This window comes from Talpa occidentalis, unplaced genomic scaffold (assembly GCF_014898055.3).
Source record: "Talpa occidentalis isolate TD23 unplaced genomic scaffold, MPIMG_talOcc4v2.1 talOcc4.14, whole genome shotgun sequence".
In the NCBI taxonomy this organism is placed as follows: domain Eukaryota; kingdom Metazoa; phylum Chordata; class Mammalia; order Eulipotyphla; family Talpidae; genus Talpa; species Talpa occidentalis.
The window spans coordinates 49,443,739-49,468,578 of record NW_023601433.1 but is presented as its reverse complement, the minus strand read 5'-3'; the positions used below and the strand labels follow the sequence as shown (position 1 = coordinate 49,468,578).

Sequence of the window (24,840 nt, the reverse complement as noted above, 5' to 3'; positions counted from 1 at the left end):
TATCCCCAGGAGCCCAGGACAAGCACCCAGGAGAATTGGCTGGGCCTGGTGGCCTGGTAAAGACTACAGTGGACCCTGCTGTCTTCTCTCTGGCCCCTAGGCCACTTTCTTTCTGGCTATTTACCTCTTGGAAGAGTACCAGAACATACTGCAGAGGAAAGAGCCATGGAATTTCCTATCAACATATGGTTTTACTACACTCTTCCTGTTTTAGGGATTTATATGGTTCTTACAAATGCTAAAGATAAGGCATGGTATCCTACCCTCCCTTCCTCCAATTTTTATTCATCTTACTACAGGAATGGCCCAGACTCCACCCATAAGAGCTGAATGTGCTGCCATAACACTCTGAAAAAAAAATCCAAACCATCTTGCCAATACCCTCAGAATTCAAGACTTCCCACAGGGAGTGGGGAATGTTCTGCATTCTACTTTTAGGTGAAAAGAAAAACAAAAGGGGCAGGAAAAATAGTTAAACAAAGCATTCATTCCTATTCAAAGAATAAACAACCTTAACAGCAGCTTTTAGGCTTCAGATCAAAGTAATCTGATTTTACATTTAACTCCCTTTGCTCTTCAAGCATAGCCATTACAGATGAATTTTTCTTTAGATCAAAAGGGAAGGGCCACAATTAGTAAATACGTCCAAGGACTAGAAACTGGAAAAACACACAGGGATGAATGCTAATGTCACAAGTATGAGAGACTCCAGGCAGAGAATGCAGGAGCTCAAGCATGAAGAGAGATGGGTTGGAAAGCTTCCCTTTCCTGGTAGGAAGCAGGATACCAGCTCCTGGGGGAGTGAAGAAGAGAAGGGAGACCTGGTACGTATCATAACATCCTCACCGCTGAGGGAGCTTCTGAAAAAGTCTTCATGTGGGTGAAATGAGAGAGAAATCATAAACAAGTCCCAATACAGGTAGCCATATAAAGTAACATTCTGAGGTACTTGGGAAAATGTAGCCCTAAGAAAGTGCTCCCACAAACTCAATAATCAACAGAGAAATCCAGTCTCCGTGAATCCGCGTAATAGAGCAATCTCAAAATGAATTGAAAATGAGCATGTTTAAGCTCCTGAAGATATAAATGATGGCTAGCCAAAAATATAAACAAGCTTTATGAAACAAAACTAGGAAAAAGACCAACTATAAATCCTGGAAAAGAGAAATACAGTTGATACATAACCAACATGGGGTTGGGATACCGATATCCCTCTGCCCTGCTGTGCAGTTGAAAATCCACATGTAACTTGACTTCCCTCAAAATTTAACTACTAATAGCCTGCTTTTGTCAGGAAGTGTTAATAATAACAGTCATTATCACATAGTCAATTAACACATTTTGCATGTTATATCTATTATATACTTTTAATAAAGTAAACTAGAGAAAAGAAACTGTTAAGAAAATCATAAAGAAAACACATTTTACAGTACTGTGCTGTTGTTACCAATACCAAAAGCTTACATTGTTTACAAGAAATCTACATGTAAGAGGAGCCAACCAATTCAAACCCATGTTGTTCAAGGGTGAACTGTATGATAATTGAAACAGCAGCCTGTACAGTATATATATATATATATATATATATATATATATATATATATATATATATATCTTTAGTTCAGTAAGTGTTTGAAAATCCCTCACATAATTACATGTTCAGAATGTGAGCTGTAGTTATCTAGGAAAGTCTCAAATATGTGTGTTGGGGCTAAGGAAGGAGAAAGTGAGAGGAAAGAAAAAGAAAGAGGAGGCAAGGAATAGAAGCTGGAGGAGGTGAAGTTGTTGAAAGTAGAGGCAACTGCATTCTACTTTTAGGTGAAAAGAAAAACAAAAGGGTGGGGCCTCCCTGGTGGTGCAAGCAGTTGAGCACATTGCTGTGAAGCTGACTGCAGCCTCTGCAGCGCTGGTTTGATCCCAGCTGGCCGGCAAGAATCCCACATGGCGAGGCAGACCTCTCCTGTCTCACCCGCTGCTCCCCTCAGCAGTGTATTTCGTCAGTCTGCCTGTTCTGTTCCCCGCTGTGTCTTTGGTGAATTCTCTCACCCGCCTGCGCATCTTGTATAAAAGAAAGAAAAGCAAAAGGGGCAGGAAGAATAGATAAACAAAGTCCTTGTCCCAAGACTAGCATTCTTTAACCTCCCCCAAACATCACAGCATAACAACTGCATTTTTGTGTTGAAAAAGGTACATATTTTGCATAAAGTAGTATACCCTTGGTAAAAGTCACTTATCAAGGAAGAAAGTACATTGACACATTGTTAATAGTATTTTTAATAAAAAAAGATGGTGGTATCTTTCATACCGCCTTCCTTTGTTATCAGAGTTGTGTATTCTCTGGATATTCTAAACATAAAAATGTCCAGTATGGAGGTGGTTTCTGCCTATTAATAGAGGCTCTTCTTGGGAACTGCCCGTAAACACTCTGCTTCACTTGAGGAGTCTGATTCTGCACAGCTTGGGTGAATCAGAATCAGATGGCCACACTATTGTTTCATTTGCTCACTTGACAGGAGAAAAATGTTTCAAAATGACTTAATTCTTTTACTCTCTAGAGTCTTCCTTCTAAGTGCTCCCTCTTAACTCAATAAAAACTTATCTGCGTTAATAAATGTCTATGTCTGCTCCAGTCATAGGGTTTGTTTGCCTGGCTTACACCCACCATCTGATCAACAAGATGCCTGTGTCTGCTTCCCAACGCTGGTTACTGGACATGATGTTGTGGCTGACCTTGGGGAAGGGCTCATTTCTAATAGCTGATACCCTCTCCTCCCTGGAAAATAGAGAGCCCTGATTAAATAAAAACACAGCAGAATTAGATCTCCCAACATAAGTAGAACCAGAAACACCTGTGTGTGACTGCCTAGGGCGGCATCATTGACCTTAGGGAGAGTGGGGTTAATGTGAACAATCCCCATATACCCCAAGAGGCTTTGGCCTCAGAACTGGAAGAACAGCTTTGAATAGAAGGAAATAAACTGGCAACCTTTGTTTTCTGTTATCCGCAACTTTTTAAAAAACAAAATATTTCAAATATGCATGATAATAAATGTTAGTGTTTTGCCAAATTTACATGAGTTTGATCAATCTCTAAGAAATAAAATGTTATAGATATGACTAAAATCTCACCCCAAAACTTCCCCCACAACTTCCCCAGAGACTGCTATCATCTTGAAGTTAACATGGATGTTTTTTTAAACTACAGACCCATTATATAACAATAAACTATGTGCCTTAAGACATACATAGAGCATACATACCTTTTTGCAGCTTACTTATTTCATTCACTATGGTATTTTTGAGATTGCACTCATTTATTAGTTTTGCACTCATTTCAGTTTAGAGGTTGCCTACAATAAAGCAGGCACTGTGTTAGGGGTTGGTAGGGCTAAAAAAACAAACAAAACCAAAACAAAACAAAACCCTATTCTCATGGGACAGACAATAACAATGACAAGTAAATAAAATATATATGCTATATATGAAATAGAGTATATATGAAAAATATTATGGCAGTGGTAAGTGCTAAGAATATTTTTTATTTATTTATTTTTATGTCATTGTTCATTTGTAAACAATATTTGCTTCCTCCCACCCCCCCCACCCCGTAGTCACCATAGAATTTCTTTAACCAAGACACCCGTGCACCATCACCACAGCCCCCTGTGCTCCTCCCTCCCTCCCTCTCATCCCTCTCCCTCCTCCTCCCTTGCAGGATGTCTCTAATTTAGAATTGTCTGTTTTTGTTTTGTTGTGTTTTGTATTATTATTTTTTTACACTGATGTCTTATTGGGTTCCCCTATATTCCTCTGATATTTTTCCTTTTCCTTCTGACTTATTTCACTGAGCATAATTCCTTCTACTTCCATCCATGTTGCTGCGAGGGTCCCACATGGTGTGGCAGACCTCTCCTGTCTCGCCCACTGCTCCCCTCAGCAGTGTATTTCAGTCAGTCTGCCGGTTCTGTTCCCCGCTCTGTCTCTGGTGACTTCTCTCACCCCCTCACACTTCTGGCCTGTACCCCAGTTCTTGTATGCATAAATAAATAAATCTTAAAAAAGAAAATGAACAAGTTAAAAATATCCTTAAATGAAGAATTGGACCACTTGGGCTTAACAGATGGCACCAACACCAAATGTGGTGATGCTGGTGCAGACTATGTTGTGGCATCCACTGGTCAGAACATCGACCCCACTTCTACTGGCACCACCAAGGCTGGGGGCGAGGTCATGCTTGAGCTGAACGAGAAGCTGATTGACATGGCCTTCCTTGTCCCCACCCCCAATGTGTCAGCTATGGATCTGACCTGCTATCTGGAGAAAGCTGACAAATATGATGACATGAAGAAAGTGATGAAGCAGATTCACAGAGCCCCCTCAAGGGGATTCCAGGCTACAATGAGGACTAAGTTGTGTCCTGCGATTTTAACAGTGCCACCCACTCCTCTGCCTTCTATGCTGGGGCTGACATTGACCTCAATGACCGCTTTGTTAAGCTCATTTCCTGGTATGACAATAAATTTGGCTACAGCAACAGGTTGGTGGACTGCCTGGTCCACGTAGCCGCCAAGAAGTAGCAGCCCCCAGACCACGAGCCTCAAGAGCACAAGAGGAAGAGAAGTGCCCTCAGCTGCTGGGGAGTCCTTTCTCCACTCATCCACACTGAGGATCTCCTGACCTGTCGCAGTTTCATCCAAGACCCCCTGGAGACAAGGGAGGGGCTTTGTACCATCAATATAGTACATTGTACACAGCCCCTCGCACCCAAAATGGTACAGATGCTAAAATAGGAAGATTATCCTGGATTTTCTAGGTGGGCCCAGTCTAATTATATGAGTCTTCAAAAGTAGAAAACCTTTCCCTGTTGTCAGAGAGAGATGTAATGATAAGAGAAATTCAGAGAGATGTGATTTGACAAACACGTGACCCACCAGACAGCTTTGAAGATGAAGGAAGGTCAGAAGCCATGCTGGGAATGCCCGTTAATTTATAGCCAGCAAGAAAATGAGCTGTGAATGTGAAAACAAATGGATCCTTCCCTAGACCCTCCAGAAATGAATGCAGTCCTGCCAACACCTTAATTACTAGTCCAGTGAGATTTCTGATCCAATAAATTTGTGTTATTTAAACCACTAAATACGTAGTAATTTGTCATGAGAATATACCAATTATTAGCAAGGATGCTGAACAATTAAGACCCTCAAATATCACAGGTGGAAATTCAGAATATACAACCATTTTGGAGCATAGTTTTACAGTTTATTTTAAATTAAGCATGTGCGTCATTAAAAAATAACACATGTATATAAAACTTTTAAAAAATGAACCACTGATACATACAATGACACAAGTGAATCTTAGAAAACATTATACTAAATGAAAGAAAACATAGATGAGGCAGAGAAAGAGAGATCTGCTGTATGATTTCATGAACATGGATTTCTATAGTTACTGCAGTTCCTGTAGATAGATCAGAGTTCTCAGGCTTAGACAGGATAGAAGGAAACTGATGATTGAAAAAGGGGCATAATGGAAATTTTAGAGGTGATGATCCTATTTTCTTTGTTATTTTAGAGTTTACACCACTGTAAATTTATAGTTTATACATTGTAAACACTTGAAATTTATCAAGTTGTTTACTTAAAAATTGGTTAATTTCTGTATGTAGTTCATGCCTCAGTAGAGTCGACTTAAAAGAAACAAAGGTCTTAAATTAATAAAAAATGAAAAATGACCTGATAATTTAATCCATTTAAATGCATTATGATTAGTGATCTCTTTGGATTTATTTTCACTGTGTGGTTTTATTTACCATGATTTTGAAACTGTATCCCCAGGGCACAAGCCCTGGGCCAAACCAGCTACCAGACCCCCGCCCCAACCCCCAAGCAGGAAGGCTGCCAGCTTTGTTGGCTCCACAGTCCCCAGAGCGAATAGCCTGAAGGTCTGCCAGCCCAGGCTATTCTAAGAACAGCTGAAGTCGTGGGGACACCACCCGCTATCCCCAGGGCGAGTAGCCCCACTGGAGCTCAGGCAGCAGCAACAGGCTGCAGCAACAGGCTGCAGTGGTTTCCAACCTCTCTGCCCCTAGGCCTAAAGCCCCAGTAAGCTCCAGCAGCAGAGGCAAACCCCAAGCCCCATCACTCCTGGCCTGGGGCCACATGGAAGAGTATAGGGCTCTACTGGGGCAGCAAGCGCTGCAGTTCCCTGAAGTCACAGGCAACAGAGGCCCTGGAGTGCCAGGCCAGCATGGCAATTCCCAGTGGAGGCCACCCTGTAGCAGCGCAGACCTAAGTCCCAGTCTGCGACCGACTCCCCCTCCTTTTGCCTTGTGCCCTGCTGGAGGGGCAGTGGAGGGTGCCATGTAGCTCTGGCCCTACGGAGGTGGCTCCAGAGTGCCTTCTTGGAGTGCACTGGTCCACGAATCTGCACTGGCCTCACGGTGGGTCCAGTCTATGCAGACACCAGGCTTTTCCTTTTTGTATTTGGTGCCTGGATCATAAATGAACGGATCAGGTTCTAGCTCAATGCACCAGTGAGGCTCAAGCTTACTTTCATCAGTTAGCCTGGCCAGTGTCTCAAAAAAGAGCTGATTGCTACTGACTCATGCCAATAGCTCACAATGAATAGTTGTGTTGCACTCTGTGTTCAGCCACCTTTGAGAGCCTCCCAGTGCTTCTGATCATTGGCACCACCTCCAGGTGCTGTTGCCTCCACTGCTGTCCAGCCTGGGCTTAGGATTGTTGCTGTGGACTGCTGAGGCTCCTCTCGTGAGATCCTGTTTGTCACCATGAGTTGGCGTCTGGTGCACACTTTCTGGGGTGCTACCAGCTCCAGGCCCTCCTTGATGGAGTAGCACCATCTTGCATGATCAGTGTTTTTTGGGGTCTACTGGACACTGCAGACACTATCTAGGGTGAGACAGCCACTTGTGACCTTAGAAACTGTTTTTCCCCAAACTCCTGATTGTTAAATAAACCCTGTTGTTTTCCTTGAACCTGAGTGGTCTTTCAATTATTAGCACATGAGTGAGAACCCACAGAACTCACGTTGGCACTGTCCCTTGACACTGTTTTAATTTTACTGTTTTTATTTACCATATTCTATTTACCATGATTTCTTTGTTTCTTTTTCTCTTTGACTGCCTTCTTTTGGATTGATTGGACCTTAATTATCTCCTGTCCTTCCCAATATTGATTAAGTAGTTATACATTAAAATTTTACTATTTTGGCATTTACTCTTTATTTTATATTTTTTTTAAGATTTATTTATTTGTGCATACAAGAGCCGGGGTACAGACCAGAGATGCAGGGATTCACCAGAGACAGAGCAGGGCACAGAACAGGCCGACTGACTGAAACACACTGCTGAGGGGAGCAGCTGGCAAGACAGGAGAGGTCTGCTCTGCCATGTGGGTTGCTCCCTGGCCAGCAGGGGATCGAACTTGTGCTGCAGAGGTTGCAGATTGCTTCATAGTGCGGTGCTTAACCCCTTGTGCCATCAGGGAAGCCCTATTCTTTTTTATTTTTCCCTTGTCCAAACTTCACATTTTCTAGGCTGTATTTCTTTCACACCTTTATTTTCACATAACAAGTTAGTGTTCCCTATAGCTAGTGTCCCACTACCAGATTTTGTATTCATTGAGTATTCCAGTTGTCATGACAGCTGCAGTTCTCATTTTTTTTTACTTTTTATTTAAATTTTATTTTATATTCCCCATACAATTACAACCCCCTTATTTTGACCCCAATCCCTCCTTTCCCTGCCCCCCACCCCCCATAGAGTGTCTCTGGTTCATAGTTGTTTGTTGATTTTGATATTTTTGATATTTTCTTTCTTATAGTTATTCTTTTTCTTTGTCCCTTATTTAGGTTTTCTAGATTCCTGCTATGAGTGAGACCATTCGGTATCTTTCTTTTTTTTTTTGGCTTATTTCGCTGAGCATGATCCCTTCCAGCACCATCCATGTTGCTGCAAATTGCATGTGTATCTTTTTTGATTGCTGAGTAATATTCCATGGTGTATATGTACCACATCTTGATCCAGTCATCTATTTTTGGGCATTTGGGTTGTTTCCAAAGCTTAGCTATTGTAAACAGTGCTGCTATAAACATAGGGGTGCAGGTGTTCTTTGGCACTGATGTTTCTGTGTCCTCTGGGTAAATACCTAGGAGTGGAATTGCTGGATCATATGGAAGCTCTATGTTTAGTAGGCCCTATTCTTAAATTTTAATAGTCATATTGATTTAACATGGCCTAAACTTATTGATAGATCTAACCGCCAGTGAAATAACACAAGAATCTTAAAATGCCTTAACTTTTACATCTTTATCCTTCTTTACCTATTACTGTGATCTACCATTTCACTTCATTTTCTTGTTATAATCCTCAAGTGAGTCATTATTATCGGTGTTATCTTCTACCATCAATGCTTGTCTAAATCTGCTCACATATTTTCTGACTTATTTTCTCAATGTTGGTCATTATATCCTACTTCATCTGAGTTCAATTTTTGATAATTCTTTTAGTGAAAGTCAGTGAACAAAAAATTCCCTAAGTTATTTGCTAACTAAACCTGCCATCATTTGTTTCCTTTACTCTTGCTTGATATTATAATTCTAAGAAGATATTATTATATCATCTCCTAATCTCTATTGTCAGTATTAAGAAATCTGCTGTCTTTCTAATCTCTGTAGTTTTTTATGGGATCCCTTATTCCTCTTTGCTTTGTGTATTTTCTCTTTTCATTTAGTGTTTAAATAGTTTTACGAGGAAGTATCTAGGTGTAGTTTTTTAATATTTATTTATTTATTCATACAAGAACTGGGGTACAGGACAGACCAGAGTACGGTGGGGTGAGAGGGTTTGCCAGAGACAGAATGGGGAACAGAACAGGCAGACTGGGCCTCCCCGGTGGCGCAGTGGTTGAGCGCTGGGTTGCGAAGCTGCCCGCAGCCTCTGCAGCGCCAATTCCATCCCCGGCTGCTCCCCGGCCACCGGAGGAGGGTCCCACATGGCGCGCAGACCTCTCCTGCCGCCCGCTGCTCCCCTCAGCAGTGTACTTCGGTCCTTCTGCCTGCTCTGCTCCCCGCTCTGGCTCTGGTGAATTCTCTCACCCTCCCGCGCTTCTGACTGTACCCAGTGCATGTATAAACAAACAAACAAAACAAAATAAATAAATAAATAAAAACATGCCTCTATTAAAAAAAAAAAAAAGAACAGGCAGACTGACTGAAATACACTGCTGAGGGTAGCAGCAGTCGAGACAGGAGAGGTCTGCTGCGCCATGTGGGTAGCTCCCAGACCAGCCAGGGATCGAACTCGTGTTGCAGAGGCTGCAATAGCTTCACAGTGCTGTGTTTAACCCCTTGCGCCGCCAGGGAGGCCCTGGGTGTAGTTTTGTAAAAATATTTACCCAGTTTGGGAGTCCTTGGGACTCTTCCATTTGAGGGTTCATGTCTTTAATCAGTTCAGAATTATCATCCATTTTCTCCCCAATATTTCTCCTAATCCCTTCTGGAGCTCTTAATTAGAAATTGTTGGACTTTTTCATTATCCTAAACTCGCTTCCATATTTTCCATCTTTTGTTTCTCTGCTGTATATTTTACATAATATCCTCTGATCTTTAAATAATTCTCTCCTCAAGTGTGCTAATATGTTATATAATTCACCCATTGACTTTTTCATTCAATGAATATATTTTTAATTTCTAGGTCTATTTGTTGATTCCCAAACCCTTCTTTTTTATTATAGTGTTCATATTTTTGCTACAGAACTTGATTCCTTCTCTTATGTTTTTCAGCATTATCATACTCTCCCTGCCATCATGCTTCTATAAGCTCAAGTTTATAAGATTTGTATTTTACTGTTTATTGTGTCTACTGACTCTTACTCACAGTGAATTATTTCATTGTGTGTTTTCAAATTTTTTAAAAATTATGACCTCATCTTTAATGGGTCTTATTTTCTGAGAAAATACACAGAGATCTGTGTTGTTGGAGTGTCACTTCAGGGTGAGTCAGTATCACAGGCATTCCAGGACTATCCACTTTGGGACGGATCATTATGTTTATTCTCTGCTAGGAATATCCTGAACCATGCTGATATTTGAATGTTTTTTGAATGGATTAGAGACATGTTTTGGACCCAAAACCCTAGGGCAAGCCCAAGGCTTAATTTCTCCAGGGAAACTGTCTCACACTAAACTCAAGCTGAAACAGTTTCCTTGTCTTCTTCCTTTGACAAGAGACAGAATTCATCTAATTCCCTCTAATTTATCTAATTTCCCTCTCCATTGAGATTTCAGTTCTTCAAAAGTTCTAATTTATACTTCTCAGGATTCCAAGACAGACCATGTCTCCTGTCTTCAAGTGGGTGTTAAAATCCAAGTCCCCACATATGCTGGGACCACAAGTAAACACCCTACATCAGATTTTCATTCTTTTTTGTCTGATTTTCAGTCTTCTCCTTGTTTCCAACTCTTATAATTTCAACTGCATAATTTTTACTGCACGTACCCAGAATTTCTGTGTTTGTGGTAAGAAGGATTTTAAGTTTTTAGTACATCATTTTCTGGAATTAGAAATCTTTGTTCATACAGCCAAAGCCGAAGAAATATAATTTCAGAGTAATACGTGATTGTTTACACAGCACCAAACATTAGTTAAGTTGAAATAGTTAGCCAATAATCCAGATGTTTTTGTCTACACAGTGCCAAATATCCAGATGCGCGTGTGTCTGATTCATCTGCAATTTCAAAATATAAAAATTTGTGTTACTAAAGTGCATTGTTATTTCACAATTCAGGGATCCTGTCTCTTATTTGCCAAGACTAATTGTATTAACATACATAACTTTAATTCTATCACAGATATTTACAATGCTGTTATTCTCTTCTGTGTTGTTATTGTGATTCTTGTTTTTTCCCAAAACAATATTGAGGTCAGCAAATATTGATCAAACTCTTGTTGAAAGTAAAAAGAATGAAAAAGCACTGTCCTTTGGGATGTTAAAATCTAGTTAAATTTACTTATTCATTCTTTCATTCAATGCCTTTTTGTTGAGTACACACCATATTCCTGGAGAAACAGTGCTGAATAAGGCAGAGTCCCTGCTCTTGAGAAGCTGATTGTCTAGTGGGATAGACAAATAATCACACAAGTGATATATAATAAAATTTGCAATAAATACGATATAGAAAAATAGAGGTGCTATGATAGAACATAATACATAGTCTCAATTTATAAAATTCAGGGAAGATCTTTCTTAAGAGTGATCTAAGCTGTGACCTGAAGGATATAAGCAAACAGTGAGGAAATAATGTTCCATTAAGACCATGGGAGAGGCTGTAAGGGAGCCTGGTCCTTGGAGGCTCATGGAACACAAAGATTGACAGTGTGGTTGGGATTGTCAGAAAAGGAAAATAGGATTAGAAAAGGAAGTAAGCATCTTAATCATATTTGACTAGGACAGAGTTTAGATTCTGGATTTTTTTTTCCTAAGTGCAATAATTCACAGTTGGCATGTTGGAACAGAGAAATAATGTGAAAATATTGCTGGTGGGAAGGGTTGGAGAAATGTGACATGGGAGCAAAGAGGTGAGTTAAGAGGTTGGTCTACATAATAGACAATGGCTATGTACAATAAGGAAATAACAGTAATAGAAACAGATGAATATAAATATGTTTTAGAGCTATAATTTGGTGGTGGAGATGGGAAGAAAGGGAAAATGTCAAGATTGACTATGGCCAAAGGAACTGTACATAGATGCCACCTACCTCTACAAGGAAGCCTCCCAAATATATTTCTCTCCCTAGATTTCTGCTGGTTCTAGTGAGGGCCAATTTCCAGGAAGAGTTCTTACCCCATAATGAGATGACCCGAGAACAGGAATGCCCCAATGTGGGGTGAGCAACAGACGGAGAAGCAGTAGTCTGCCCACCCACCTAGGAGTTTGGAGGAACCTACACCAGGACCCAGACAAATACCCAACTTCTCAGAAATAGTCCATCCTTATTTATTATCTCTGACTTTTGCTGGTTAATACATTATAGTTAATTATGTTAATAACATTTTGAAATGACAAATTTCATTCTCTGAATCCTCAAGGGGGTCCATCAGAATCAAGACAGCAAGACTGATGTGAATTTGCCTGACAGCTCTTGAAACAGAAGACCTGGGGAAATGACCTTACACATTGTAGCCACAGGCTGGAGAGCTGGCTGCTGCAAGCCCCCAAATGAAAATACCCTGCAGGTTTCAGGTACTAGATATACAGAGGAAGAAGGTGGTGGTGGGTTGCTTCTGTAGTCAAAGAAGTGACAAGATAGCATGTCCCAGCTTCACAGTTCTGTAGCCCATTCTCTTCTCAGGTCTGGACTGCAAATGTGCACACACAGCAAAGGGCCCCGGATGGCTCAGATGTCAAACAGCATTTGCTATTCCAAAGAAGACACACTAATACTGGTTCTTACTTTGTGTCTGTGAGAGATGATTTCTTGCATGTGGTAGTCCCACGATGTATGCGCAGGATGGGCACAGAGCAGGTTTTCCAGGATCTGGCAGACAGGTAAAGGAGAGTCTTGGAGCCCTCAGTGGGTTTCTCAGGCTTTTGTTGAGCTGTTACATATAGAGCAGCAACCAGGTACACGGCAGGCAGGGGTGCCAGGGGGCCAGGAGGCAGGCAAGCCTCCAAGCCACCAGCAAGTCTTCACTCTGGTCTTCTTTCTCCCCTTCTCTCTCTGCAGCCTCTCTCCTGCTGCTTCTCTTTTCTTGGTGACTCTCTCAATGCTCCTCCCATGGCCCACAGAAGTAAACAAATCAGTTAGCAACAATGTAACAAACATAGGTGCCCCATCAGGCAGGGCAATCTTAATGGTGGGAGGGCAGAAAAGCCTGAAAAACCATTTAGGCTACACACAGTCAATTCAAGCTCCCTAAATTCACAACATATACAAAATGTAGACACAAGGGCTTAGGCCTTTTGGGAAGGCTGAGCTGTGCTGGAATGCTGTAAATATTTAGTGTTGGAGCAAGCTCCCCATACAGAAAGACTCAATACCTCAAATATTTCATAATTTGGAAAATGTTCAAGAGATAGTATGTGAAGAATGCAAGTTATACAACTTTGTGTATAAGATGATTGGATTTCTATAAATAAACATTCATATGTCTACATGGGGTGGGGTATATACATTAATTTAAAAGATCCCAAAGTGATATACACTAGAATGTTAACAATGGTTACTTTGCAAAGAAGAGACTGAGGGTTTATAGGTGACAATTTCCCTTTCCTTATCTAACTAAACTTTCCCATAAGGAATACATATTATCTGGATAATATTTTAAAGTTGTTTTTTCAAACAAACAAGGTGTTTAGACAAACATCTGGCAGAATTCTTATAAACTAGTGTTGAAACCTGGAATTTATAGAGTTGCTTTGGTGGGGTAGTTGGTGTTAGGGTAAGTGTGCATGTTATTTGTTGTTGTTTATTGCTATATTGCTTTATTACACTGTAATAAAGGAGGTGAGTTACCTAAACAGTGTCTAATAACAACATATTACCAACATGAAACCACATAAAAGATGGTTCTCTGGATTGTCATTCTCACTCGACTAACCATGAATAAACCCACTAGATAATTGCTGGCTGGTACTAGGGCACATAATTCCTCCATAATCAGTCTTTCATACTTAGTCCAGATAACTATATGTTCACCATTTGCTGTCTGAAGTTTGGTAGAAACCACTTAATCACAATGCTCCAACAGACCACTTATCAGCCCTAGTAGGTAGAATCCCCAATTAAACCAAGATGACATCTTATACTCTAGATACTTATTAGCACTTCTCAAAAAGGCTTGCATGTCCACATTCAACCTATTGACTCTATCCTAATATCCTAAGATTTGAATGAAAATCTTAAGTGGAATTCTTTCTCACTATAATCTAACATCCTGAGCTCCCTATAATGTACCATGTGCTGTGTATCTACTATGCATACACGGAAGTATATGGCTCTGCCTAATGTCTAAGAGCATGGATTTGGGAGTCAAAGAGTCTTCAGCTGGTTATCTTTACCTGCATGATCTTATTTATCACAATAGTCCTAGGAGGGCAGTAATATGGTTCCCATCTAACAAATGGGGAAACTGAGACTCATGTAAAGGAACTCACTCTAAGTCACACAGAAAGTCAGTGAAATCTGGAGCATGCATTTGCCTGAGTCATGACACTGAGTCATTACACTGAGCATGCATTTGCCTGACTCTAGGATCTATGTTTTTCAGCTCCTGATGGGTTACTTCCCCCACTCCTACAAAGATGTGGCTTCGTGGGGATGTGTACATTTTAAGGAACTATGTCATCAAGTTATTGTGATAACTCTGAATTTCTCCTCAGCAAACTTCACCAAGGAACAGAAAAGATTGTCTTTCTCCTTTCTTGTACATTCTATCCCTCCCATTCTACACACACACACACATACACACACACACACACACACACACACACAGTCTTCACGAAATAATCACTTACACTAGGACTAAGGAGAGTTTCAGACCCTGCCAGGGCTGTATGAGAGCAGTACTGGTGGGTCCCCACACACTGCTCCGAGTTGTGAGGTCTTCTCTGGAGTGTGTGGCTACTCCTTATTGTTAAGACTGTGGAAGGCTCAGCCATCTTTCCTAAGCTTCCTTTCACATAGCAATTGGACATACTCACAGATTGGACATACCCACATACCCACAGATAATCGGACAGGGAAGCAAGCACTTTAAAAGGCTCGAAGATCTCAAGTGACTTGGCTTTCCTGCCATTAGCCTAGTTCATAGGGTAGTTGTGAAGCTCTGGAGAAGTTTCCTGGGAGGATGCATTTTGGCAAATAAATGTAAGAGTTACTGTCTCTTAGTAGAAGCTGGCTACCATGATGGTGGCCATTTTATGGAGTTTATTAAAGCTTGAGGAGGAGAAACCACACCAGGGCAGAGAAGCTTGGAGGGAGCCCTTGGGATATGAAAAATGGATAATCATATGAAAAATGGATAATCTGAAAAATGGATAATCATATAGAAGTGTATTGATGCCTCCATTAAAAAGGCTGGTATATAGCGAGACTTTCAGAATCTCTAATAGAGCAATCTAACTTGATTTTTAAAACTTAATATCAATCTTTATACCCTAATACTAGCCTTGCCAACTGCCCCTCCTGCCAGCAGTTTTACTCATACAAACAATTCATGGTCCCCTGGTAAGGGGATCAAGCTGACACATGCCATTGTTCAGAAGGCAATTATCATAATGAGAGAAAGCAAACTGAATGGAAGGCTGATCCAACTGCTAGGTTGATAAAGCATAATAAAAGTGGCTGCTATGGAACACAACACAGAGTTAATTTGTACATTTTTTCCACAAGCCTGAGACTGCATACACCACAACTGCCCTCATAACCAAACAGGAGCTAATTACTTGTGTTAATTACCCCTTCCCAGGTCAGATCTCAATTCTGGTTAAAAAGCCAAAGACGAAGCACTGGTGTTCTTCCTCTGAGCATTATACAGAGGCTGTTTGGGTTCCTAAATCCTTGACATCAGTTCTCATCATCCTAAAGGTACATTCTCTGATAGAGTAAAATAGTTCTGTGGATGAGCACAGCAAGTTCTCACTTCTTTGTCCTTCCTCTTTAAGATCTTCAACCTAAAATATTTTTGTTTTTCTTCTCTCTGCACATTAAAATGGTGAAAACTTTAGCAAACTAACTTAATACATTTAATTAATGATTAATAAACTAAAATGCTGTGTAATTCTGGAAAAGGCAAAACTATGGAGATAGTAGATAGATCAGTAGTTGCCAGGAGTGGGCATAGAGGGGAAAACAGCCTACAAAAGGAATTGGGGGTGATGAAACTCTTTCTATATGACAACTTCAATACTATGAATTTGTCAAAATGTAGAGAACTTAACATCAAAAAGAGCAAATTTCTGTATATTTCACTAGATATAACAAAAATAATTTTAAGAAGAGACTAAAACTTGCACTCTTGGTTTTCTTGTTATCTTTATTAGAAATGACTAAGATTAAAAATAAAACAAGCAAAAAAAAGAAATTGCTAAGATGTCTTTTTCTGACAAAGGAAATCTTTGAAACTTTAATTAAAAAAAAAAAAAAAAACAAGAGGAAGGGAGCCAATAATTGCTTGGATCAATCATTTGTAATAAATGCCCTGTATCTATTTGAAATGATTGGGCAGGTGTTAACCCGCCCTCCCAGAAATGCTACACCAGTGTCTACCAAAACAGTGTAGCAAAGGTTTAAGCAATTTTCCAGTGAGACCAGTCAAATCCTAATAGCCATGACGCCAAAAGACTTGGCTTTAAAGTGGAAAGTTCACTCAATTACCCACCTGTTTTGTCTCTGTGTGTCTCCTAATCTGTGTGCCTGCTCAGGGACAGGTTTCCGATTATTTGAGCAGTGCCAGGGAGATGCCATCATAGTTGGCAACTGTCCCCAATAACAACATTATGTTGTACTTCCTGGACTCCCTTCAGAGGGCAGCTACAGCCTGAAGTTCTTTGTCATCTCATTTCAATAATAGTTGCTTTAAAAATATATCTTATAAAACAGTTTTCGACGGTCATAAAAGTCGCTTACCTTGAAAAAAAAAATATATCTTAAATTGACTTTATGATGAGTTGAATACGCATCTTTCTTTTCTTCTCCTTGGAACCTGCATAACAACTCCTCCAAAAGGCTGATGCAACAAGGCAGTCTTCACTACCACAAAGGTCATTCATTATCACAGCAACCTAAAAACTTACATTTCCAAAATAATCACGCCAGAGCTGATAGACAGTTTTGCATTCATTTGTAATGTTAAATACTTAATCAACAAGTTAAATATTCTTCAGGTTCACAAGAATGATGACAACATCTGAATACTTTTCTATCACTTATGCGGAGGTTTGTCTGATTAGAGCTGACAGACATAAAAAAGCAAATAGCTTTACCTGCAGGCTTTTTTTTTCCCTCTTGTTGGGAATATGATGTGATAAAATTAGATCTTAAAATGTTTGCATGGTTATGCCTTTAAAATGATGCCTAGCTTTGTTGCAGAAGCAAAAGGAAAGAAAGTAATCTTTGAGAAGGATTCCTACTGCAACTGTTATCTGTCAACGCCAGGGTTTAGTTGCGGAACCAGTAGCTTTTCTTGAGTGCAGGGTTACTCAAGCTTACCCTAGCTCAAAAAATGGTAAGAAAACATGTGAACTGGGTCTGAGGCTGAAAAAATGTGAAAAATCAAGACAGCTCTGGGCACCAGTGGCTTGATTTGTCTTCCTCAAGCTGCATGCTTCTGAGTCTCTCTGTTTACAGCTCCCTCCCATCTCTCTCAAAACAGCAACAACAACAAAAATAACCAACTGAACTTCTTTTAGTTGCCTCCTACTTTCAACTTGCTCGTGGTCCTAGGAGACTTTTCTGGCTTCTCTGTAGTATCAAAACCATTGCAAACATCCAGAGCTCACTGTGTTTCTGCTTTAAAAACTGAGAGAGAAAAATAGCATCAGTTCACAACATTTTTCCATATCAGGCCCAATTACACGTCAGTCAGTCCTGGGGATCCAGTGTCAACACCAGCTCCTCAGCCCATGGGACAAGCACAGCCATCCTGGCACTGGCGTCGCTGAGTGGTCATTCTCACTAGAAAGGGAGGGCTGGTGAGACTGTGGGGTTTGTGTGCCCTCATCTAATAGCTGAATGTTCTCTAATTCAAAGACATACATGTATCCCTATGTTAACTGCAGAATTATTCACAGTAACCAAGGTCTGGAAACAACCTAACTGCCAGACAACAGAGGATTGGATAAAGAAGATGTAGTAGATATACTCAATGGAACACGACTAAGCTATAAATAGGGTGACCTTCTGCCATTTACAACAATATGAATGGACTTACAGGCTATTTTGGCTAGCGAAATAAATCAACAGAGAAAGACAAACACTGTATTATCTCACTCATATGTGGCACAAACTTACACATTAAATAAAACAAAAATAAACATTTAGACTCTGAAACTCCAAAAAGTCCACCTATTAGTAGTTATCAGAAAGGAAGGGGGAAGGAGGACAGGTTAACTGGGCAAAAGGAGTCAATAGTGAAGGATAGACTTGGACTTTTACTGGTGAACTTGGTTTATATGTTATAATGCAATGTTACTTCAAAATAAATAAATAAAAACAAAAGGCAAAAATAAAAAATACTGAGTTTTCTCTACAACAGGAGTTTAAAACACAAGTATCTACAGTCAGTGAGGTGATAGAAGTCAGTTAAACTTCCTCTAGGAAGTTCCTGAAGAATAAGAAATACCTGGTGGAGCTCCCCAAGGAAGGCAGAAAGCCTGGGGAGGATGACAGTTGAGGGAAAAGAAAGAAGATAGGAGAATATTCTAGAAGGAGGGAAGGAAGCATGTACATCCAATTCTTATCATGTTTTGTTTTTGTTTTTGTTTTTCTTCTGGCAACTGGGCTTGTGGTCAGGGAAAAACAATTCTGTCTGCCCGCCCCTGCCAGCTCCTGTGTCAGAACTCTGCTATGATCCCATTTGGTCAAATTATGGTTAAAAAGACCTTTATGAACTGATCTGGGGTCCCATCTTTCACTGCAACACCGCTTCTGTGGGAGCATGTGTCTGATTCCAATGGCCCACTTACCGTTGGCCTATGACCACAATTGGGATCTATCTGCAAATGAGAGGTTAAGCTAAAGCACCAGATGATGAATTAACCTCTTCACAAAGTGGACATGGTTAATTACCAAAGAAGCATGGAAAGCACAGGGTACTGATCTAAACACACAGAACATCTTGCAGGTTGCAGGTGGGTGTGAGATTCCTCTGGAGGCCTAGGAAGTATGGGGTCAGATATGAAACATGGGTGGGGTTCTGACAGACCCCCCAAAGAGGGTGGAGAAGAACAGCTAGGTGGGTACAAGGATGACTAAGCCAGGAGGGACTAGGAATTTGGGGAAACTTACCCCTTGTCCTCGTCAGACTGCTTGGCACCAGCTTCCTTCATTTCTGATCAAGTGGAGGGTGGGATTCTAGTATGCCTGGAGCTTCGGAGGTCAGCAGTTTGCTCTGCTGTCATGTGGTGTTGTGTCGTGCTGTAGGTGCATAAATGCTGGCGCTGGCCTGCCTAGGCCTTTCTCTATGCCTGTCCTAGGAACTTGGATCCTTCTTTCTGCTCACCGCAGTCAGGCCTTCTGTGCAGCCAGTCCAGATCCAGAAACATTTAGGAGGCTTGGTCAGTTGCCAAGCCTTGCAGCACACACTGAGGAGACAGAGGAGAGAAACGGCAGCCGGGCCTGTGGGCCTTTTGGGAAGAGGACAGCCATGTGGGGAGCACTCTGCTGAGTGGGACCCCAGAGTTTTGAAGACTTGGAGCCTAGGGATCAGATCCACCTGGTCATTCTACCTCCACGCTGAGAACCATGCAGTGCCTGCGTGAGAAGGGTGGACAGCAGTGCAGGGCCAAGTCTTGCTCCTCAACCAGGATTCTGAGTCTGTGCTCCTGCACTGACCAGCCTGGGCCCACCTGGAAAGTCTCAGTTTCCTCATCTTTAAAATGCAGGTGACAATGTAAGCAGTTCTGCCACAATGTGATATAGGAAGTCCTAAAAAAAATCACTGCTTGATACAAAATTGCATGATAAAAACCAAGAGCTAATGGGAAATGAGTTTTTGTCAGTGACACAAAATAATATAGAAACCTAATAAAAACGGTAACACGGGCCTCCCTGGTGGCGCAGCAGGTTGAGCGCCAGCCTGTGAAGCTCTCCGCAGCCTCCACAGCTCCGGTTCTATTCCCAGCCGGCCAGGGAGAATCCCACATGGCAAGGCAGGCCTCGCCTGTCTTGCCCGCTGCTCCCTTCAGCAGTACCTACGGTCCGTCTGCCTGTTCTGCTCCCTACTCTGTCTGTGGTGAATCCTCTCATCCTCCCACGACTCTGGTGTATACCCCAGCTCTTGTATAAATAAAAAAATAACCCAAAAACGGTAACACCATTTTACATGCATTAAACAGTTAAAAAAAAAAAAAAACAACTGCTATGAATAAGCCTGGTGCTTCACCTTGAATAAGACTTGAAGTGGGCTGGGTAAGCAGGCTCCACACGCCACAGCTTGTAAGCTGTCAGAGGATTCTCTGAAATTGGACGGAAAATGAGGACACCAGATGCAGCTGGGTGTGACTTCTGATATGTGGAGAACTGCAACCGGCAGGTGTTTGAGGTACGTGTATCTGTGTTTTGTGTCTTCCTGGGCAGCTCACCGAGCTGGGCCTGTGTGTGTGTGTGGACAAAATGACACAGAAGCAAATGCAAACTTCACATTATGCTCAAATTGTTCCCCATTATGTTGAGACACATTCTCATTTTAAAAGCAATTGTTATCACAGAACTGCCTGGATGAACTGCCTCATGGGGAGGGGAGATCATGAGGATTAAATTAGATGATTTCTGTAGGTATTGAACTCAGTGCCTGATAAATGGTGACTAAGATTTGTTAGAGTAATACCTATAGATCAACTTACTATATTTCAAACAATCAAAGGATGAATTCATAAATGCAAGAAGGCCTAATTGTGACATGAAAATGGAGGTATTGGGAGCTGGGATGGTGCTGATGATTGATCCTGATGAGGAGAAACTTTCTTGAAGAGCGCACAGTCTGAGTCTTCGCAGGTTATGCTGGGTCCCAAGACCAGGAGGGCGAGCCGCACACTCTCCCCACCTCCACCAGCGTGCATGTGATGGCAGGGACACACCTGCCACCAGGGCACAGGCCTCACTGCCTCACACCCACTTATATTTTGTTGAGGAATTTGGACAGGACTCAGAGGGCAACTCTTGTGCTGCCTGTGGTGTCAACAGAAGCTAGCAATGTGTTTGTCTGGAGGGATCAAGATAGCTTCATCCACATGAGTAATGTGGGAATTGTTAGTTACCATTAGGAGTAAAACAGGTGTTGACTGGGTGACTATTTTAAGTCTAATTTAATTTAGCACTTGGATTAGGCGAGGGCTATTTATAAGGAGTGATACCAACTGAGGCTTCAATCTTGGAGCAGGTGGGCACCCATGTGTCCCATGGCCGTCTCTAGTCTGTAGCACTCCTAGTTCAGCTCAGAAGTAGGCCTCATGCAGTCAACGGGGAGCACTCGAAGCCATCGCTCTATGGATAACAGCTCTGTGTGCCTGCGTTGAACCGAGGCTCAGCCCTCTGTGCAGCAATAACATGCAGGGCATGGGATGTGCTGGGACACACAGGCCTTTGTGCCCCCTGGCCTATCCCTTCAGGAAAGACAAGATGAAATGGTTCCTCCCAGCCTGGGGGATCCCCTGCCTCACAAAGACCTTTGGAATCGTCCACTGGCCATAAAGGACCTGTCCACCTGCCTCTCTGAACTGAGACAGACTGAGCTGGAAGCCTGTGCATTGGCTTCCCCAGTAGAGGAAAGGTGGGCCTTTTCCAGAACAAAATTGACTTTAGAGGCAGCTGTGTCGTCAGGGCACAGCAGAGCAGAACCACAGGCCTGGCTAGAGGAGAGCAAGGTTAGCAGAATCCTACCTGCCACAAGTTGCCCACCAGGCAGCAAGGGGCAAGCAGGCAGCCTCTGCAGAGGACAATTTCTTAGACAGAATTAAAAGACACAGAAATCAGGGCAGAGCAGGGGAACAGGACAACTCTGCTGGGGTGGTGGCATGACAGGAGTCCAGAGGGGGAGGTGAGGAAGGGGCTCAGGTTTGAGGTGTTCTGCAATCCCCCAGTGCAGCAGTAATCAGCAAGTTACCTGAGAGCTCCTCTTCACCTCTGCTCTGCAACTAGGGCTGGGACACTGCTCGAAGGGATGCAGCACCTCCTGCGGGAACTTGGCACCTCACACAATGTTTGGGCTGAAAATAAGGCCAGCACAACAGGCGTCTGGAAAATGCTGAGCAGGGCCTGCTCCCTGGCAGGCAGCATATCATTTCCCAAGCCTCCCTGGCATGAAGTCTGTCCCTCCAGTTAGCACTGACCCTCCTCGCCTGGGCACGGAGACAGTGACACATTTTGAATTGGACCTCTCCCTTCAGTCTTTGTGAGATGTCAGACGGTTCACAGGAAACCCAACCTTGCATTCGGTTTGGTCGCAGAGTGACAAGGGACTGCCAGACCTCCAGGCCCAGGTGGCTGGCATTATTGAGTTGGAGGTTCCAATGATGCTTTGGTCATCCCAGGACAGTGGTGACAGAAGAGAAAACTATGAAGGAACAGGCTTTCTGACTAAAGCTTTCACTCTTGTCCAGGTAAAAAGCCAGTCACTGAAGTTTGATTTTCCTTTGTCATCTTTAATTCATTACCTGGTGAAGATGAAAGTAGAGGCATATATTTTTGGAAGATTTTTCTATTTGTCATTAAATCATGGCAAGAGGCTTGTCTTTCTGAGTACACACATAGAATGGAGCATCGCTATGCAGGTTTGTTACCAACCAGAGCGTTGGCATGCCCAGTTCCCGCTCCCCCATGGCCAGGGACATGCCACTGATGGTTGCAAATGTGAGCCTGGTCACCTCAATGTCCCTTCTGTCCCCGTTCCTCCAGAAGTGTTGGCCTGGGAGGAAAAGCTGGGCTCACCAGTGCCTGTCGACCTTCTCAGAAATGTTCCTTAACTGGTGACAAGCAGAACACTGCTTGCTATTTACCTGATTCTAAAAAGGAAAGTGGTCCTCTCTGTTTCTCACAAGGGGAGGTGGAGAACAGTAGGAGAACACGTCCAAACTTGCAACTTCTTCACATCTGGAGGTAGGGAGCAGTCTCCCCTGAAAGCACCGTCGACCTCCAAAGGCGTAGTCCTTCCTTTCACTCACACTTTTTCCTCCTGTCTTGTGGTAGTATTTTCTACCTTTAGTATGTGTTTGTGGTAGCCTGGCTGTTTGAACTCCAGTCACAGTTCATGACTTGGGAGCAGCACTATTAGAGATTTACTGGCCATGAGCTTCAAGTTATTCAGCTTCTTCGCTGGAAGGGTCATTCATGACGAGCAGGTTGTACAATAGGGTGAGGCCAAAAAGACCCCACCGGAAACTGAGTTCTGGACTATCTGAAAGAAATTCTGGTCTATGTGTGGCAGTGGGGGAGGGAGGGAACTCACTGACAATAGATGCAAAAAGTGGTAACATACCCAACTGCACCTGGAAGGCCTCTCCAGTAAGCGTTGATCATCCCACAGAAGCTTCCTGCGGAATGGTCTCACCAACCAACCTATGCATTACTTCTCACATGCACACAATCCTCCCTCCTAACTAAAGAAATTGGTTTTCTTGCTTCTCTTCTTGACCACCTCCTGGACAAACTTCCAGATAAATCATCCTACATTATTCATTTTACCTGTTCACTTTTCTCCTCAAAAACTTTGAATTCCAATTTAATTATTGACTCAGAACTATCCATCCTGCTTTATTCCCACTGTCCTGCCGCAAGGGACCCCAATTTGGCCTGTGATTGCTCCCCAAATACGTTCAAAATCACATACCCATTGAAAACTCCAAGTCCATTCCCACTCAGACAACTTTTTTGCTATCAATGTCCAGCCTCAAGTGGCCTTTTAAGAGCTATGTCAGCAGGGATGAAGTAAAACCTTCAAAAATCTTCTCCCCATAAAAGCAATAAGGACACTGGTAAACGGCATCCAGAATTGACTTTTTCAGAACTTAGGAAAATTAACCAAAGCAAAGTCACACCAAGTGTGCGTTTCTCTCTTTTCCTCTCCTATCTGGCTGCCTTTACCAACTCTGAGACAGCAAGATCAACCCCTCTTCCTTCCCCTCTTCTTCCTCAACTTATTAAACATAAAGATGATGAGGATGAAGATCTTTATGATGATCCACTTCCACTTTGAGGCAGTCAAAGTTTTGGGGGAAGTCAACTACCTGGGAGGTCAAAGCACCTAACCCCCATGTTGTCTAAGGGGGTCAATTATGTGTATGAATATGATAGATGATGACACAGAGAAAGCACATAAGAGAAGACTCTGAAAGTTGTGGAGAAAGCAGACTCCTCAGGGATCCCATGACTCAAGGAACGACGTGAAAGTAAGTCTACTGTGTTTCCTATTTGCTCTCTGTAACTCAGACTTGGTGATGGAGAACCTGGCAACCTGGAAACACCAGTGGGGGGCTTAAAAAAGAAAAAGAAAGAAACTTTTAGCCAATAACTACCCAACCCCAACCAAACCCCAAAGAAAAACTGTTATCATGCTGCCACCCCCCCCAACCCGCCAGCAAAGCCAGAATGGGAGCCTAGATTCTCACCCCAGAAGGCTGTCATGAGACACCCCTCCCTCTCCTGCCCACCAGGATGGTGTCAGACTGAGTTGGGATCAGAAGGGTGATGTTCCTTGTGATGAAACAGTTCTATATTTTAGCTGTAATTGTTACACAAATATACACATGTGATAAAATGGCACTACATACAATACAATTGTACAGATATCATTCTCCTGGTTTTTATATTGTACTGTGTGAAATAGTGTATTACTTAAGATGTTACCTTTGGGGAAAACTGGATAAATTGAACAGGGGACCGTGCTCTACTATCTTTGCAACTTGCTATGAATCTATAATTACTTCAAAAGAAAAAATTAAAAGAAAAGTGATTAATTCTGAACACAGTTGCCTGGTTTTTCATATCATACATTATTCTAAGTGCTGTACAAGAATTAACTCTTTGAAGGCTCCCAATAAGTCTGGAGTTACTACCTATTGTGGTAGAATTCTGTAGGGAAATACAGATCTGTGTGTGTGTGT

General features: G+C 42.1%; 1 pseudogene; it reads left to right on the top strand.

Annotated features, from left to right (window-relative positions):
- The first annotated feature begins 4,065 nt into the window (after window positions 1–4,065).
- LOC129145691 (glyceraldehyde-3-phosphate dehydrogenase-like) lies at window positions 4,066–4,577 on the top strand (annotated as a pseudogene).
- Window positions 4,578–24,840: the final 20,263 nt, after the last annotated feature.